Below are 15722 nucleotides of genomic sequence, written 5' to 3'. Positions count from 1 at the left end.
TCTACGTAGAATCTTATGTGCATTTCATCTGCTCCTGGTCCCTTCCCATTACTGAGCGATGGTAGTTGCTTTTCTATTCCGCCATCCGTTATCTCAATATATTTGCCATTCCGACTTTCGTACTGGAACTGAAAAGTGATGAAGAGCTCCTCAAAGCGTGGTCCGAGTCACAGAAGCGAGCCGGTGGAGACTGCAGTATGCTGTCGTGGGGGACATTCGACATTCACCTCGCGTTCAGCGGGACCTGTGGTAGCAATCAGAGGCTATGGATTGCACGAACATTGTTGCGGCCCAGTTGCATCCCTTCACGACTGGTGTCTTCGCTGACGGCATGGCATCTTACAGCAAGATAACTCTCCACACGTAATACGGACAGAATCGTGCTACGGTGGTTTGAGGAACCTGATTGTGGTCTCTCGTTGATGTCTCGCCCACCAAATTCGCGTGATCTAAACCTGATGAAACGTACAAGGGGCGACAGCGGAAAGGGGGGGGGGCAGAGGGGACCTACGGATATCGCATGACCTGTGCGTAGAGGGTAGCCGAATCCAAGTTACTGGGAATCACTGTTGTGATCCAAAGGTACACGCTATTAAACACGTGTTCACAATGTTTTCCCTAATCATTACTACTTGCAATAATTATTCTGGCAGTGAAAGAATACCGGAAAGCCACAGGAATAAAGAAACACATCCTACTTACCTAAGGGTTGATGATCGAAATAAAACCATTCGGTAAAGCAATACTGCCGTGACGAAACACAGTCAGTGTTACGGGTAGTGACTGCGTTAGAATAATCTTCATTTTCCATAGTTTTGTTCTATCTGTAAAACTCTTAAGCGGGAAGTAGTGTTCTTTCCACGCCAATACTTTTCCGCCTTGTATCCAGACGCTACAAGAAACGCTGTGCGCATGTCCTTGAATAAAACATCACTCGTATACTTACAGCGAAACGTCGTTACAGACTGCAGAAAAGCGTACATCTTTTCAAAAAACTGTGCAGAATCGTAGGAAGCAGAAAACATCCAATCACCGCACCAGAAGAGGTACAGCTGTCCTTGAGTCTCTCTTATTTTATCTTGAGCGGAAACATTAGTCACATCTTGCGGCGTATCTCGAACCTTTAATACATCGACTTTCAGGGGAATGTTCTGTAGCAATTTCACGTCTGTCATTTTATTACATGATGGATATGTCTTTGATCTCCTTTGATTATAAACGAATGAAGTGGAGGATCTCTGGTCTCGCGTTCTGTAGGAGGGCGGTTCAGATCTCCGTCCAGATTTAGATTCTCTGTGACTTGGCTATGCCGCCTGAGGCGAATGCCTGCATGGTGCCTTTGCAATTTCGTCTCCCAACCTTCCCCTTTCCGAGTTTATGCACCGTCTTACCTCGCAGTCGGCGGGATGTTAAACCCTAAGCTTCTTCCTTTCTTTGCTTTAATTTACGTTTTCAGAATTCTGGACGGCTTTCTCCACCGTTAATAATCCAGATTTCATTTTCCATATTATTCCGCTGCTCTGCTTCCTGAATTTGGACTTAACCTTTGAACGGAATCACATCGTTTCTCAACTTCGCTTCCCATGGGAATAGTTGTGGTTTTCAAGCATTCCATTATAGTGTGGGTATATCTTACGCAGACAAATGATTAAATGGCACAGAAGCCCGTGCATATGTGTTAGACTCTACTATACATTAAATTTGATGGTATCATAACATAATCAAATAATGCTAAACAAACAATGTTCAAATGCTAAATCTTCTTCTTCATCAGCCTTTGCTTCTTCAACGATCTTCCTCCACACTTCTCGGTTATTTGCTGCTATTTTCCACCCATGGACTCCTACACTGGAGAGAGCCATTATTACGTCGTCAATCCACCTTCTTCTAGGTCTCCCTTTTTACCTATCTGAATGCATCACACCTTTCATCATTTTCTTTGAAATTCTGCCCTCTGCCATTCTCTCTTAGTGCCCTAGCCATAGTATTCGCTGCGATTTCACAAATTTTACTATGTCCCTACTTTGTATTAACTCGTGTAATTAGGCATTGTAATGTATTCTCCAGCCTTCTTCCTCCCTTATTGCCCCATAGATTTTGCGTAGTATTTTCCTCTCAATGGTTCTTAGTGCATTTTTATCGTGTTCTGTCAGCGTCCATACCTCAGATCCGTATGTGATAACTGGGCGGACTAGGGAATTATGTATTAGCAGTTTTGTTTTTATTGTAACTAGTCTATTTTTGACAAGTTGCATATTTGCAAAGTAAGCTCTGTTTCCTGCTTGAATTCTTTCCCTTATAACCTTTCCAATACTGTTTTCGTTTGTTATTAGGGCTCCCAAGTAGTTAAAAGAGGACACTCCTTTGATGCATTTCCAATTGATGTTTAGGTTTTTAGGGGTTCTTATTGCCTCAGATTGTGACATTACCATATATTTTGTTTTGTTTTCGTTTACTATGAGGCCAATTTCTAAGGCTTCTGTTTCCATTGCCAAGTATGTTTCTTGGAGTGTATTGATATTTCTTCCTACTATAGCAATGTGATCAGCATATGCACATAACTGGCTAGTTTTCATAAATATTGTGCGTCTTTTGTTAATTACTACACTATGCAGGGCTATATTGAATAGGACACTGGAGAAACTATCACCTTGTTTCAAGCCTTTATTGAAGTCAAAGATTTCACCTGTTCTGCTAAGGACCTTTACTTTTGCTCTTGTCTCCGTCATTGTCATTCTGATTAGTCTTATTAGTTTAGCACATATACCAACCTCTTTCAGTACTCGGTACATTTCTTACCGATTTATGCTGATTTATGCTATCAAAGGCTTGTTTGAAGTCGATGAATAGAACTTTCCCATCATTTGTCTTATCACAAACATTTGATCAGTTGTTCCTCTGTCTGATCGAAAGCCACACTGATACTCCCCGAGTACGCCTTCTGCACACTTCTGTATGCTTTCGTTTAATATGCTTGTGAAGATCTTAAAAGTTGTGCTTAGGAGTGTTATACCTCTATAGTTTTCACATGGTGTTCTGTCCCCTTTCTCATAAGTTGGGATTATTTTTCCAGTTTTCCAATTATCTGGAATAGTTTCTATTTCCCATATATCTGATATTAATATGTGCAGTTCCTTTATTACAGCCTCACTGGCAATTTTTAATAATTCTGCAATTATGCTGTCTTCCCCAGGGGTTCGATTGTTTTTTGACTTGTTCACAGCCTGGGAGACCTCTTGCAGTGTTGGCCTTCTTGCCTCATTGGTTTCATTATCTACTTCCAGCTCCACTCTTTCATCCTGTGCGGCTGTCTCCTCATCTTCTAGGCTGATGCTTAGTGTATGTTTGAAATACTCTTCCCATCTTCACACTATCTGTTCTTCCACCCTTTGTCATTTTCCGATCTTTACTGGAACAGGCCATTGTTTTTGCCTGGAATCTATTCTTCATTTTGCCTACCGCATGATAGAACTTCCTTATTTCACTCTGTTCCTTTAACTCTTCTAGTTCTTGAAATTTACTCTTAGTCCACTCTCATTTCTTTCTCTTTCATAGTCTGTTAGCTCTTCTCCTTAATTCTCTATATTGTTCCACATCATTTCCATAGCTGACAAAATGGGCATTTTACAGCCGATGTTCACTGGAAATTTTCTTCTTATTTCGACCATCCTACCACCGCCCAAAATATCGAAAGCAAGTAACTTACAGTAAAAGATATTTTTTTCTCCGTATCGATGTGCTTATACGAGGGTTGTAACTTTAATAGTGGCAACTATTTATTTACAGCTCGTGTTTCAAAGTTTTACTGACCTTGAAAGTAGTCACCAGCATTGTGTATAACCCGTTGCCAGCGATGTGTAAGTCGTAGGATACTCTTAGCAGTGCCAATTGTGTTGACAGTTCGAGCGGTGCGGTCTACTGCCCGACGAATTTGTAGCAGTTCTGATGTAAATGCTGTGAAGTGTTTCCTTCAGTTTACAAATCGAGTTGAACTCACGAGCGCTTAAGTCATGGGTCTGCAGTAGGTGGTATAGCACTTAGCAGCCCCATCAAACATCAGTAACAACTTGCACTGTACGCGCTTGAGCATTGTCCTGCAAAATGACGATCAGATCCTGCAAAAAGTGTCATCACTTCTGCCTCTGTGCTGTTCATTTTTGGAACACAACCTAAGACCAGCTTAGAGACAGAAGTGATTACACGGCTGACTGCTCCCTCGAGCGCGACTCGTAGACCCCCTGTAGAGCGCCGCAGGGAAGTAGCCGACTGTCGTATGTGTAGCGAGCCTTAGCAGCTCCGGCCGTCCTCCCAGGGCAGCTCGTTCAGTGCCCGCAGACAGCTCTGTACCCGGGAGGCGGCGAGTTCACGCCCCGCCGCTGCGGAGCGTAGCTGGCAGTCCATCGGACGATGGCACCCAAAGAAGGCAGAGGCCAGCAGGCTCGCGCCGGTGCCGATCCGACGTGCGGCCCATCCCGCCACAGCTACGGTGTGTCCGTGCAGCGGAGGTTGGTGATTGCACCCTTCACCAGAGTACGTTGTGGTTGGCCTGCAACATTAACAGCCGGCATTCCCTCAGGTTCTAGACGCAGACACAGTGGCGATACGACTGCCCTCATTTGAGCCTCGGAGCTCGCTTACTGGTACTTCTTTTCCCTACGCCTCTCATGTAGTTCCTCTGGAGGAGAGTGCTGTTTAATAAATATAATGTCAGCTTTCCTCAGCCCACTCCGACCCTTACACACAAGCCACACATAGGTTCTACACAGCACGTCAGTGTCCTGTGCTACCCTGATTACTTCACACTTGAATACAGTGCCGTCTGCGTCGCGCCTTCTCGCCTGCGAGCGGTCTCATAAACGTGCCTCGAAGAATCAATATCGCAGGCGATCAACATCGGCCGTGCCTGCCATCCGATACGACAATCTGTCCATAAACTACTACTTTCCAGCCACAGGTGCGCCAAAGTTACAAGAATTCCCCTAATCCACCATTATATTTATTCGTTTAGCACACTGGAATCGCATTGGTTGGTTCAAATGGCTCTGAGCACTATGGGACTTAACATTTATGGTCATCAGTCCCCTAGAACTTAGAACTACTTAAACCTAACTAACCTAAGGACATCACACACATCCATGCCCGAGGCAGGATTCGAACCTGCGACCGTAGCGGTCCCGCGGTTCCGGACTGAGCGCCTAGAACCGCTAGACCACCGCGGCCGACTCGCATTGGGAAGGACGACGGTTCAATCCCGCGTCCGGCCATCCTGATTTAGGTTTTCCGTGATTTCCCTAAATTGCTCCAGGCAAATGCCGGGGATGGTTCCTTTGAAAGGGCACGGCCGACTTCCTTCCCCATCCTTCCCTAATCCTATGAGATCGATAACCTCGCTGTTTGGTCTCTTCCCCCAAACAACCAACCAAGCAAACATCGAACTTACTCGTGGCGCAGCAGAGTTGTAATGCGAATACTCGGGCGCGCCTGCAGACCCAAATTCTCACTGTCACTCGATGTTTCTTTACATAATCCGAACACTTTTACTCGGAGGACCTCCCATCGTGGAGGTATCGCAACTGCAACGTAACAAAACAGAGAACCTTCACGGACTTCACTTCGTCTTGTCGCAGGGGACCTACTCCTGTGAGACCGATGACCTTGCTGTCTGGTCTCTTCCCCCACAACAACCCAACCCCCAACCCAACACCTACACTTGTCACCACATGCAGCATCTCGGTCTCCAAACGCTTCGACCTTGCCATTCTTCCTCATCCTCTAATATTCCTCTTCTCTCTATCGCTTCTTGGATGCTCCTTAGCCACTTTCTTCCCCTTCTTTTTTCTTCCAGGAAGTGTGATGAAAGTGCTCTCTTTGCCTGTCTGTCTTCTTCCATTCTTTTGCATGCCCTAAGCATCAAAACTGTCTTTCGTCTGTTCTATCTGTAATACTATAATGGCGCCTCCCCCCGTCGGAGGTTCGAGTCCTCCCTAGGGCGTGGGTGTGTGTGTTGTCCTTAGCGTAAGTCAGTTTAAGTTAGATTAAGTAGAGTGTAAGCCTAGAGACCGATGACCTCAGCTGTTTGTCCTATAGGAACTTATCACAAATTTCCTATTGCCATTACTATAATGGATCTATGTCCTTTTTCTTACTTCCCCATTTCTTACATGGTGAAGATGGGAAACTGTTCGTGCTCTTCTCATGTGCTCTATTTCTAGATCTCTTAAGACTTTTTATTTCTTCACCTGAGTTCCCAACACTCACTCCCATAACTTGTTATTGTCTCCACGATGGATTTGTACAATCGCATTTTAACCTTTAAACTCATTTTGGAAGATCAAAGTACAGGACTTAATTTTTGGATAGCCGCCCTGCGGTACCTCATCTGTCATTGGATATATCCGTGATGTCTTCCGTCAAGTGATAGGATACTACCCAAATACTTAAACGCTTTTTGCTTCCCTCCTCTCCGCAACAATCCATTTCCTCCAGATTAATTTTCAAACCCCACTTTTTGCACACTTCCAACAATTTCCTAAGTACGCGAGATATGTCCACTTCGTCGTTTGCTGCAACGACCTGATTGACAGCATAGAAAAGTGTGTACTTACACTGTACTTCTAGACCAGAGAGCGAATGCCTTCTGCACACACTCATACAACTTAAAACAGTGTGAGAGACAGACAGAGACTTTTTTCATTACATTTGATGTTCGCAAGGCCCCTATGGAAATTTCTTTCGCTACTTAAATGACACATTCGGCCGACTTTCGGGTTTATGGTACTGCTTCCATAAATTTTTGGCAGTTGACCTGACCATCACACCTCGAACAATATCTATATTTGCACTGTGTCACTTGCTATTTGAAGGTCTATGAAGATCAAACGATTGCTTAGGTTCCTTTCCAATCTCTTCTCCATGATATGTCTTAGGGTAATGATTTTATCCACACAAGACCTACCTCTTCGAAAATTAATTTGTTCTTCCACTTCAGTTGTAATCTTTCACATGTTTAATTTTAAAACCTCGTGTACACTCTGCTAATTGTAATTCTGACAGTTATGCCACAATAGCTGCTACACATTTTCTTGCGTCCATTTCCCGCGTTATTTCCTTGTATTCTATCGTTTCTCCTGTTAGCAAATCTTCAAAATGTTTCTCCCAATATGTCAGACTGGTAATCGGCAGGTTTCCTCTATCTCCTGTCTCTTTCCTCAGCCTTGGAACCACTTTATCTGCTTCCGCCACTTTTTCGCCCCCCTCTCCCCCCATCCCTGTCACCCACACCAACCAATACTTCTAGGCGTCCCATTTTGTTTGCTAACTGTTAAGGTATAAAGAAATTATACAAAGTCTTGTTTCAAATTGTCTGAGTTTTATATCAGAATATCCAGTCCCTCATCGGAATATTTACCTCTTTAATTTGTCTTTGCCTCCTAAATGCTACTGCCATCTTTGCACCTAGCAAGAAGTGGTCTGAAACACATTCTGCACTTTGTAGACTCATTAATCATGTATTCTTGCTTTGGAATTTTTGAATAATAAAACCTCTAATTGACTTGATATTTCTGGAAGAACTCTCCCGTGTATGTGGCAACTGGAATCCGCCGGCTCGTTTGTGAAACACCTCTCGTCCCACCGATAACGCTCAACGGCTCAAATGGTAGTAAATCAGCTTGTCGAGACTTCGAACCGCAGCTGCGTGTTAGCATTGCATGTATCTAGGAACACACGTACACATACACATTCGAGCACTATTGACAAATATTGCAGAGAACAAGAACAAATAAAAGCAACGATAATCAATTTGAATAGCATAACTATGCTAGTAACTGGATATACTGAATGTGAATGGCGAATTACTGTCATAAGACACTGGTCTAAAAAGCTGACGAAGCCTGCAGCACTGTAAAAACGAGGAGAGATGGCCTCTTTATAACGTCAGTCAAGTTTTCAATACAACCAGGAAATAAATAGTTCCAAAAAACATTACACAGCTTTATTACAAGCTGCCAGAAAGAAATCGGCCATTCTATAATTTCAGAAAAATCAGACAAAACGTACCAGTGCACTCAACTTGCAAGGTCTGATGCAAACGAAAACTCCTAAAATGTTACGCGTATTTTAAACCGTTGGGAGGGGAGGAGCAGAGGAAGCGGAGGTTATTAATTTGTCGAAGGACAACGACAAATATCAACGATGCTAAACTCTAAATGACTGATAGTTAGGGGAAACATTTAGGAGAAACGGAGCAGCAGTTAGGACTGTAAACATGATTATCAGTTATAGAAACAGTTGTCGAACATGCTGCAGGCACATCTGCGTCTTCCAGAACTCTATCTGAGGCTATGACTTTAGTACCGGTGCCCTTAGCTGTTCGGTTGTTACCGCCACTATTCGGCAACCGTTGCCGTAGGACGGTTCCGTATTTAAGGCACGCTTAGCACTTCTCGAACTGCCAAGAAAAGCCGCGCTGAGCCACCTGGGAAGCCGTAGCAGTGCATCACGCGTCGCTCTATGCTCAGTCATGCACGATTGTAAAGGAGACTCAACATGTGGTCTGAAACCGGCGAACCATGGCGTTTACCTACATCGGACTTTGCACATTTTATAAAGCTGAATTTAAGAAAACACACTTCTGCGCAAGAGGAAATCGGTTAGAGTTTGACCTCCCGTCGACGTCGCTGTCATTAGAGATTTAGTGCTGGCTCTGGTCTACAAAGATCGTGTAGGGTTTACCCTTGTCGTGAGCTACTTCTACTGATCACATCTTCGACAGGATGTTAATGCCCAGTCTTTCACTTTCTTCCTTCTCTGATGGCACCACTCCGCCTTTCCGAAACCCGGTTTCCCCACAGCTTTCAGTGACTTCCTCCATTGTCATCTTCAGGAGCTGACTGTCGTAACTGATCATGTACTGGTACCTTAACTGATACCATGGTGATACTTTGTAAGAGATACCATGGTGATACTTTGTAAGAGTCGGTCAGATTACACTGAGGTGACATCATGGAAATGCTACGAAATTTACGTATGGATTATGTCGCTGCTTGTGTTGGAGAGATGTCGAGAAGCACATAATTCATAGTACCCCTGCCAAAGTCGCTCAGCGTGCTCCACAACGGTTTTGGTTGCTGTACCAGTTTAAGTAGTCATTACAGTCTGATCTCAACGGCTTCATTGATGGCAGACTTCCAAACTATCGATGTAATTTTTTTGTCACATCAGATGTAATTGCATGCTTGTTTGTGATGTCGACATTTAATTCGCTGGCAGTATACTGTGCAACATTCTCACATTGCACCACATGGACTGATAATGTTAACAACTGCCTAACTTACAAGGAAATTTATAGATTCCTGGAAATTTGCGCCCAAATCTGTTTCTTGCTGCACATGGAAAATCGTTTCATGTTCTTGGATGGCCATCAAAAACAGCTACAATTATGGACTGACAGACCGTGCATAAAATGAAAGGCTCCCTCAGAAAAATTTTAAGCAATATATAAAAAGCGCACGAGGGAGGAACATACACATATGTGGCACTGTCAAAATTTGCATGTTCATAAAACGTTTTGTAACGCCTGCATGTTTTTGAACATCTGTGGGCTTCGATTCAAAGGGAAAAAATATTAAGACTTAAAAAATAGCCTGGTTGTAAGAAAAATAAAAAATAAAAAAATAACCAATCGATACAGAAGGCAATCTGTCCAAAAGTACATGTCTTTGGATGTCTGAGAAATCGAAATGTACTGCTGTTCAGTAATATCTTGCATTTAATATGCTTCTCTTCCCTTTGACATGCTGTGAAAAAGGTAGTCGAGATAGTACTGTGCAAATGAGTGGATTCATTCATTTCTTAGTAACTGCATGCAGCAAGTAAGCATAAGGGATGTAGAACTAAGATCACAAACAGTCAAAAAATCTCTGTTGGATGAATGCTCACTCACCTATAGGGTACCTCAAGGATCAGTAATGAGACTGAAGTCTGCCACTTGCAATACTGATGAGTAACATTATCTGCTCATTCATTTCATATAGTCTGAGGTATCTGTTTGCATGATTGATTTCAGCTGCAATTCATTAATATTTTAACCAAAGATGAAAACTTCTTCACCTTTTGTGAGATACACGAATTTACATTTTGCTACATTTACAGCATGTTGCAAATTTATGAACAAGGGTAAAACCTTGTATTTATCTGCCAGGGTATTTGTGGATTTTTGTTGTGATGATACATCTGCAATGGGTTAATTCAGATTTCATACCATGGAGAACATATATTCACCCTTACTGTATTCTTCCAGAAGAAAGCAAACAGAAAATGGAATTGGTAAAAACCATTTGGAAATGAGAGTGAAATTGACTATTTACTGCCAAACAATAGAATATTTGCACAGAATGTGACAGATGTAAATCGCTTTTGAATTTGAAGTTTTCAAAGACCCTGTAGATGCAGGTTAAAAGGAATTAAGGAAAGGTGGAAAGAAACAGGCTCAGAAACGTATATTATGTTAATATATTTAAGAATAAAGAAATATACCAGATCAAATTAAGTAACAAGTCCATCATTTTGAAGTTTATAATTACACAAAAGGGGCAAATGTTTAGTTATGCAAAAGGCAAAAGATGCTGCATGTAAAAATTACACAAAAGAAAAGACAGATGGAACAAGACAGATATAAAAAAAGGTGAAATTTTAAAGTAATCAACGACAGGAACATGAAAGTATATGCAGAATTCATCAAAACTAATTGACAATATCACAAAAATTATGAGAAAATACAATGACAATTTTCCAAGAGAAAAACTGAGGACAATAAGGAAATTACAAAAAATCTTACCTTGTGTAACAAGCATATTTCTTTACTTGATATGCCACACAGTATAGTAACTGACAACAAAGAGAGAAGTGTGCAAACATTCTAAGACTTCTTTAAATGCTTATATTGTTCAGTATTGAATATAATGACATTCTGGTAGTGATATTTGATTTCAAGTGGCGTACACCCATTTTCCTATTGTTTATGATTGTTTCTCTTTCTGCATCTTTATTGTATTCCCTGAAAAACTTGTAGAAGACATTCTGGAACAGTTTTGTATAATTTAATATGGTCTGTTAGTCATATTATCATTTGGTTGAGACTGCTTCATTCCATTTGAGACACTTTGATTTTTATTTCTTCATGCCAACCACATCTTTTGCTGTTTGAAGTTTTTTGTTAAATAATTGCTAAGTGAGAAGACGCATTCAGGAGGATAGTATTTCAAATCCCTGACCAGTCACACAGATTAAGTTTTCTGTGGTTTCCTTGACTCACTTAAGCGTCTGGGTGATTCTTCTAAAAAGGACATGGCTAATTTCTTTCTCATCCTTTCTTCATCATTTAGAGATGAAACCCTAATCTTTCTTCACTCCTTTTTTGTTGAGTAGCTCCCTGTTTAGTCTATGTATACAAATCCTTCATCATCCAAGACACTGAACTTGTTCTGCTATACTACTACCACCACCTAAAGAGAAGGCTGTAGGATGTTTGTGTGATGTCACACACAGTGGGCCAGATCTGGAAAAGCTCTAAACAGACAGAATTGAGGAACAAGTTCTACAATATTTAACAAATGATTTTACAGAATATATTTGATAAAAAAATGGTTTCTACTACTTTCAGCTTCAAAAAGAAATACTCATTTTGTTCACAGTCATATTTATTGTGATATTTCACAAGTAAACACGAAATTCGAAAACATTGCAATGAAACATAGTGGTCGCTATGAATTTGCGTTTGGTGCATTTAGACTATATGTTGCTTGGTATGAAATGTAGCTAAGATTTTAAATTCTTCTTTAAACTTGGTAGGGGATCAATATATGCCTCCAGTCTCAAGAAAATGGATTTTATGTAGCACTTTCACTCACAATCATTCACTTCTGACTTCAAGTGTGCAAGAATTAAATCTTAATAAAATGCCTCATTCCTCATAAACTATTTAAGATATCTAAATAAGATTTTGAAAAATGCTTGCACTAAAGAGGCAAGTATTTCGCCATATGCTTAAAATGTGGAACTTACTTATCTAGGGAGATATAGCAGAAGCTATAGTTTTTATCTTATTTTTGTCAAACCAATACTGTAATTTTTAAAGTCATCGACAGCTAATGAAAAGAGAATTTGTTAGTATCAAAAACACGAGAGTTTTTTTATTATGTTACTATAAACCGTTACAATGAAACTTACCAAAGGCTATTGTTTCTACATTTCAGTTATCTTTGAAACATTAAAAAATACATAAAACAATGTACCATCTCTCCATTCCTATCACTGTAAAGAGTGAGGGAATGAATCTTCTTACTACAAATATCTCTTAATTCATCAGTGATACTGACTTTGGCGAATAGCTGATAAGATTCTGCAAGTTGTCAATGTTTTTATGGTTTCAGAGGTACAAAAGACTTTTATTGGGTAAGTTATAGTTCGCAACAAAAATGCAGAATTGTTCTGTTAGTTATAACACGTTTGACATCTGTTTAGCTGTGGTTAACATGGGTATGAAAATATGATAGTCATTAGTTTATGACTCAACTGAGACAATCTAGAAGGTTAAAATAGATTATATATAATCACCACATCAAAATAACATTAAGGTGAAGATGTTCACTACCTAACTGCAAATGAGCATAGGAACAAAATGATTGTTCCCTGCATATTACTTTCACATTTCGCAGGGGAAGAACAGGACGAAAATCCTTTGGTAAGTTTAGTCTCACATTTGACTATTGAGAGTACAGTGGGTTCCAAGATTCTACCAGAACTGTAACAGTATTGATGATTTATTTTTGTCTAAAATGTTAATCTCTTTTCATATGAAGAAGTGTCATTAGCTATGAGTAATGGCTACATTTCTGTTGTTGACAGGTTTAAATTTGCCATAACAAAGTATAATTTGCACAAACTCAGCTTCCAGTAGCTATTGCAATAGAATCCTGCAACACAACACATTTGGCGACATAGAAGTCAACAGCTTATGACAAACTTCATTGTGTCAGTTTACAGTAACATAAGACAAGAAATTTCATGTTTTTCATACTGTTTCACTAGCTGGCAATGACTTTTAAAGGAATACAGAACTGGTTTGACAGAAATAAAATAAATTCTGTAGTTTCTACTATACAACAATCGATAAAAAAATTTCAATATGTTAATCACATAGCAAACGACTCTCCCCTTTGTTTGCTGTCATTTGCGAAAATCTCGTTCTAATATCCAGAATGGTTTACGAGATATTAGGCATGTTATGTATATTTCAATTCTTGCACAAGAGCGATCAGGAGTGAACACAATACATCACTACATCTTGAGAGTGGAGGCAGATATTAATCCCCTCCTAGACATAAAGAAAAAAATCAAAGTTTCGCGACATTTTATACACTTCATATATGATCTAATTTGCACAAAAGTCAGATTCACAGCAATCCCTAATTCTCAATGCAACGTTTTCGAATTCTGTGCTTATATGTGAAATATCTCCAAGAAGCTGGCATGTAAAGCTACAAGTAACATAGAAACCAATTTTTTGTTCAATAGATCTGTAAAATCGTTTGAGAAAGACTGCTGGGCATGTGCATCAATCTGTCAGTGCTGTATCTACTCCATGTGACATCAAATAAGTGGGCTTCAGTTCTTTCTTTAGATGGTAATGGTCGTAACCTTTTCTTAAATGAATTCTTATAATCTACTTCTCTGATTTTCTGTTTAAAAATTTGTTTATTTGCAGCTTTACATCTACTTTTACTCTCCTTCTGATGGGTCTGCAATTATTTGTAGTTTTACAGTCGTTAAGAACTTTCACATGCTGTACAATTTGTTTATTATCCCATAAAAAATTGTCAGTTTCATTTTTTGTTGCATTTTATCCTTTATATGTTTTCTTGACTCATGATTCCTATTGCCAAAATCACTTTGAAAGATCATGTGAATGGAAGCTGAAGATAATGGGAGGACATGAACACACTTTAGCTGTGACTTGGAGTGTGTACTGTATAGACATACTTTAAATTTGATAAACAATTAAATTATTAATGCCATTGTGGTCACTGTGAATGTTAAATGAGTCAGGAATTGTGAAAACAGTTATGTATAATAAACCTGATGAGTTTCAAGTATAAATTCTGTTGTAGGTTACATGAATGAATTCCATACAATATCTTTTGTTTATTTATAAAACAACTATTGCTTTTTTTAGATTGCTTCGCTACTTGTAATTTTTTTCATTTTCTTGTTTACAATACAGCGTATACCTGAAGTTCATTGCTGCTCCATTACTGTGCAGGAAAGTGCATGACATTGCTTTGAACTAATAGTAGTAGTAGTAGTAGTAGTAGTAGCAGCAGCAGCAGCAGCAGCAGCAGCTTTATTCATTCATAGATCGCTTGTTTGAAGGATATAGGACATGTCAAAGTATTAACAAGTTTAGACCAATTTAAAATAAGCTAATTCATATACATCCACATTTTCAGACTTTTAGTTAGAGACAATAATTACATTTACTCCTGGTATACAATACTTTTTGTACAAATAACTTATTAAATAATGTAATGTCACACTATTCACTCATATCTCACTATCAGTCACTGCACCCACTATACACACATTGTTTCCTAACAATTCAATCACTACACACACACACACTGGTGATCTCTGGGCCATTTTGTGTAACGCAATTTCCCATTTGCTATCCTGTAAAACTGATTCAGCAACCCTCTATAAGGGGTGAGATGTTAAGCTCAGAAAGAGGAAGACATGTTAGTATTGTGCTATGCATAGCTTGGGGGTAAGTATTTCTAGAAAAGGAAAAAAGAAGGCAAAAACATAGTGTGATGGTGTTATGTGGAATGTTAGATGTTTTGTAATCATTATTTATTTGTATAACATTTCTTTAGCAAATCACTACTCTGTTTATCTAAGTAAACCTTCAGTGTATAAAATGTATTGCATAACAGGTACGTTTTAGCTGCCTTTTTAAATAAATGTATTTTTGCAATTTCTTTAATCCCATTTGTTAATTTATTGTACAGTTTTATTCCTTGGTAGAAAATGCTGTTTTGAGTTTTATGTTTATTTTTTCTTGGTAAATGTCAGTTGAATCTATCTCTTGTTGCGTGGTCATGGACAAAGTTGTTTGTGCAGTTAATAACCAGTGTTATTTTTGGTGTGTCCAACTGATTGGTAAATGTATTCACATGGAGCAGTTAAAATCCCCAGTGTTCTGAACAGATCTTAAATTGAGATCGACTAGTATTTTTGGTTATTATTCTTATGGCTCTTTTTTGGAGTTTAAAAATTGTATTCATATTTTGTGCCTTTGTTCCCCAAAAAAGAATGCCACAGCTAAGAGCTGAGTGTATATATGAATAACATGTAACTAAAAGACACTGTATGTTACACACTGATGATAGGACTCTAAGGGCATAACAAGCTGATGACATTCTGTTTGCGAGTACCTTTGTGTGTTCATGCCACTTCAACGGAGAACCAATATTCATTCCTAGAAATTTTGCATTTGTTACACAGTCTATAGAGGTGCCATCTGTATTTAATTTAACATTGTCATTTTTCCTCTTCAAACTGAAATTCATGGCATTAGTTTTCTTTGTGTTCCTTGTCACTTTATTACTTATTGACCAAAAATAAACTTCCTTGAGAGTTTCATTTGCTTTCTCTGGAAGGAGTTC

General features: G+C 39.5%; 1 protein-coding gene across 2 annotated transcripts in view; it reads left to right on the top strand.

The window, feature by feature from the left end:
• LOC126277925 (protein croquemort-like) overlaps nucleotides 1–15722 on the top strand; it is a 220827-nt gene that overhangs the window by 92702 nt on the left and 112403 nt on the right. The window lies entirely within an intron of this gene.

Source organism: Schistocerca gregaria, chromosome 6 (genome assembly GCF_023897955.1).
Source record: "Schistocerca gregaria isolate iqSchGreg1 chromosome 6, iqSchGreg1.2, whole genome shotgun sequence".
Classification (NCBI taxonomy): domain Eukaryota; kingdom Metazoa; phylum Arthropoda; class Insecta; order Orthoptera; family Acrididae; genus Schistocerca; species Schistocerca gregaria.
Note: the sequence above shows the minus strand (reverse complement) of the source record. Positions and strands in the feature narration are given on the sequence as shown.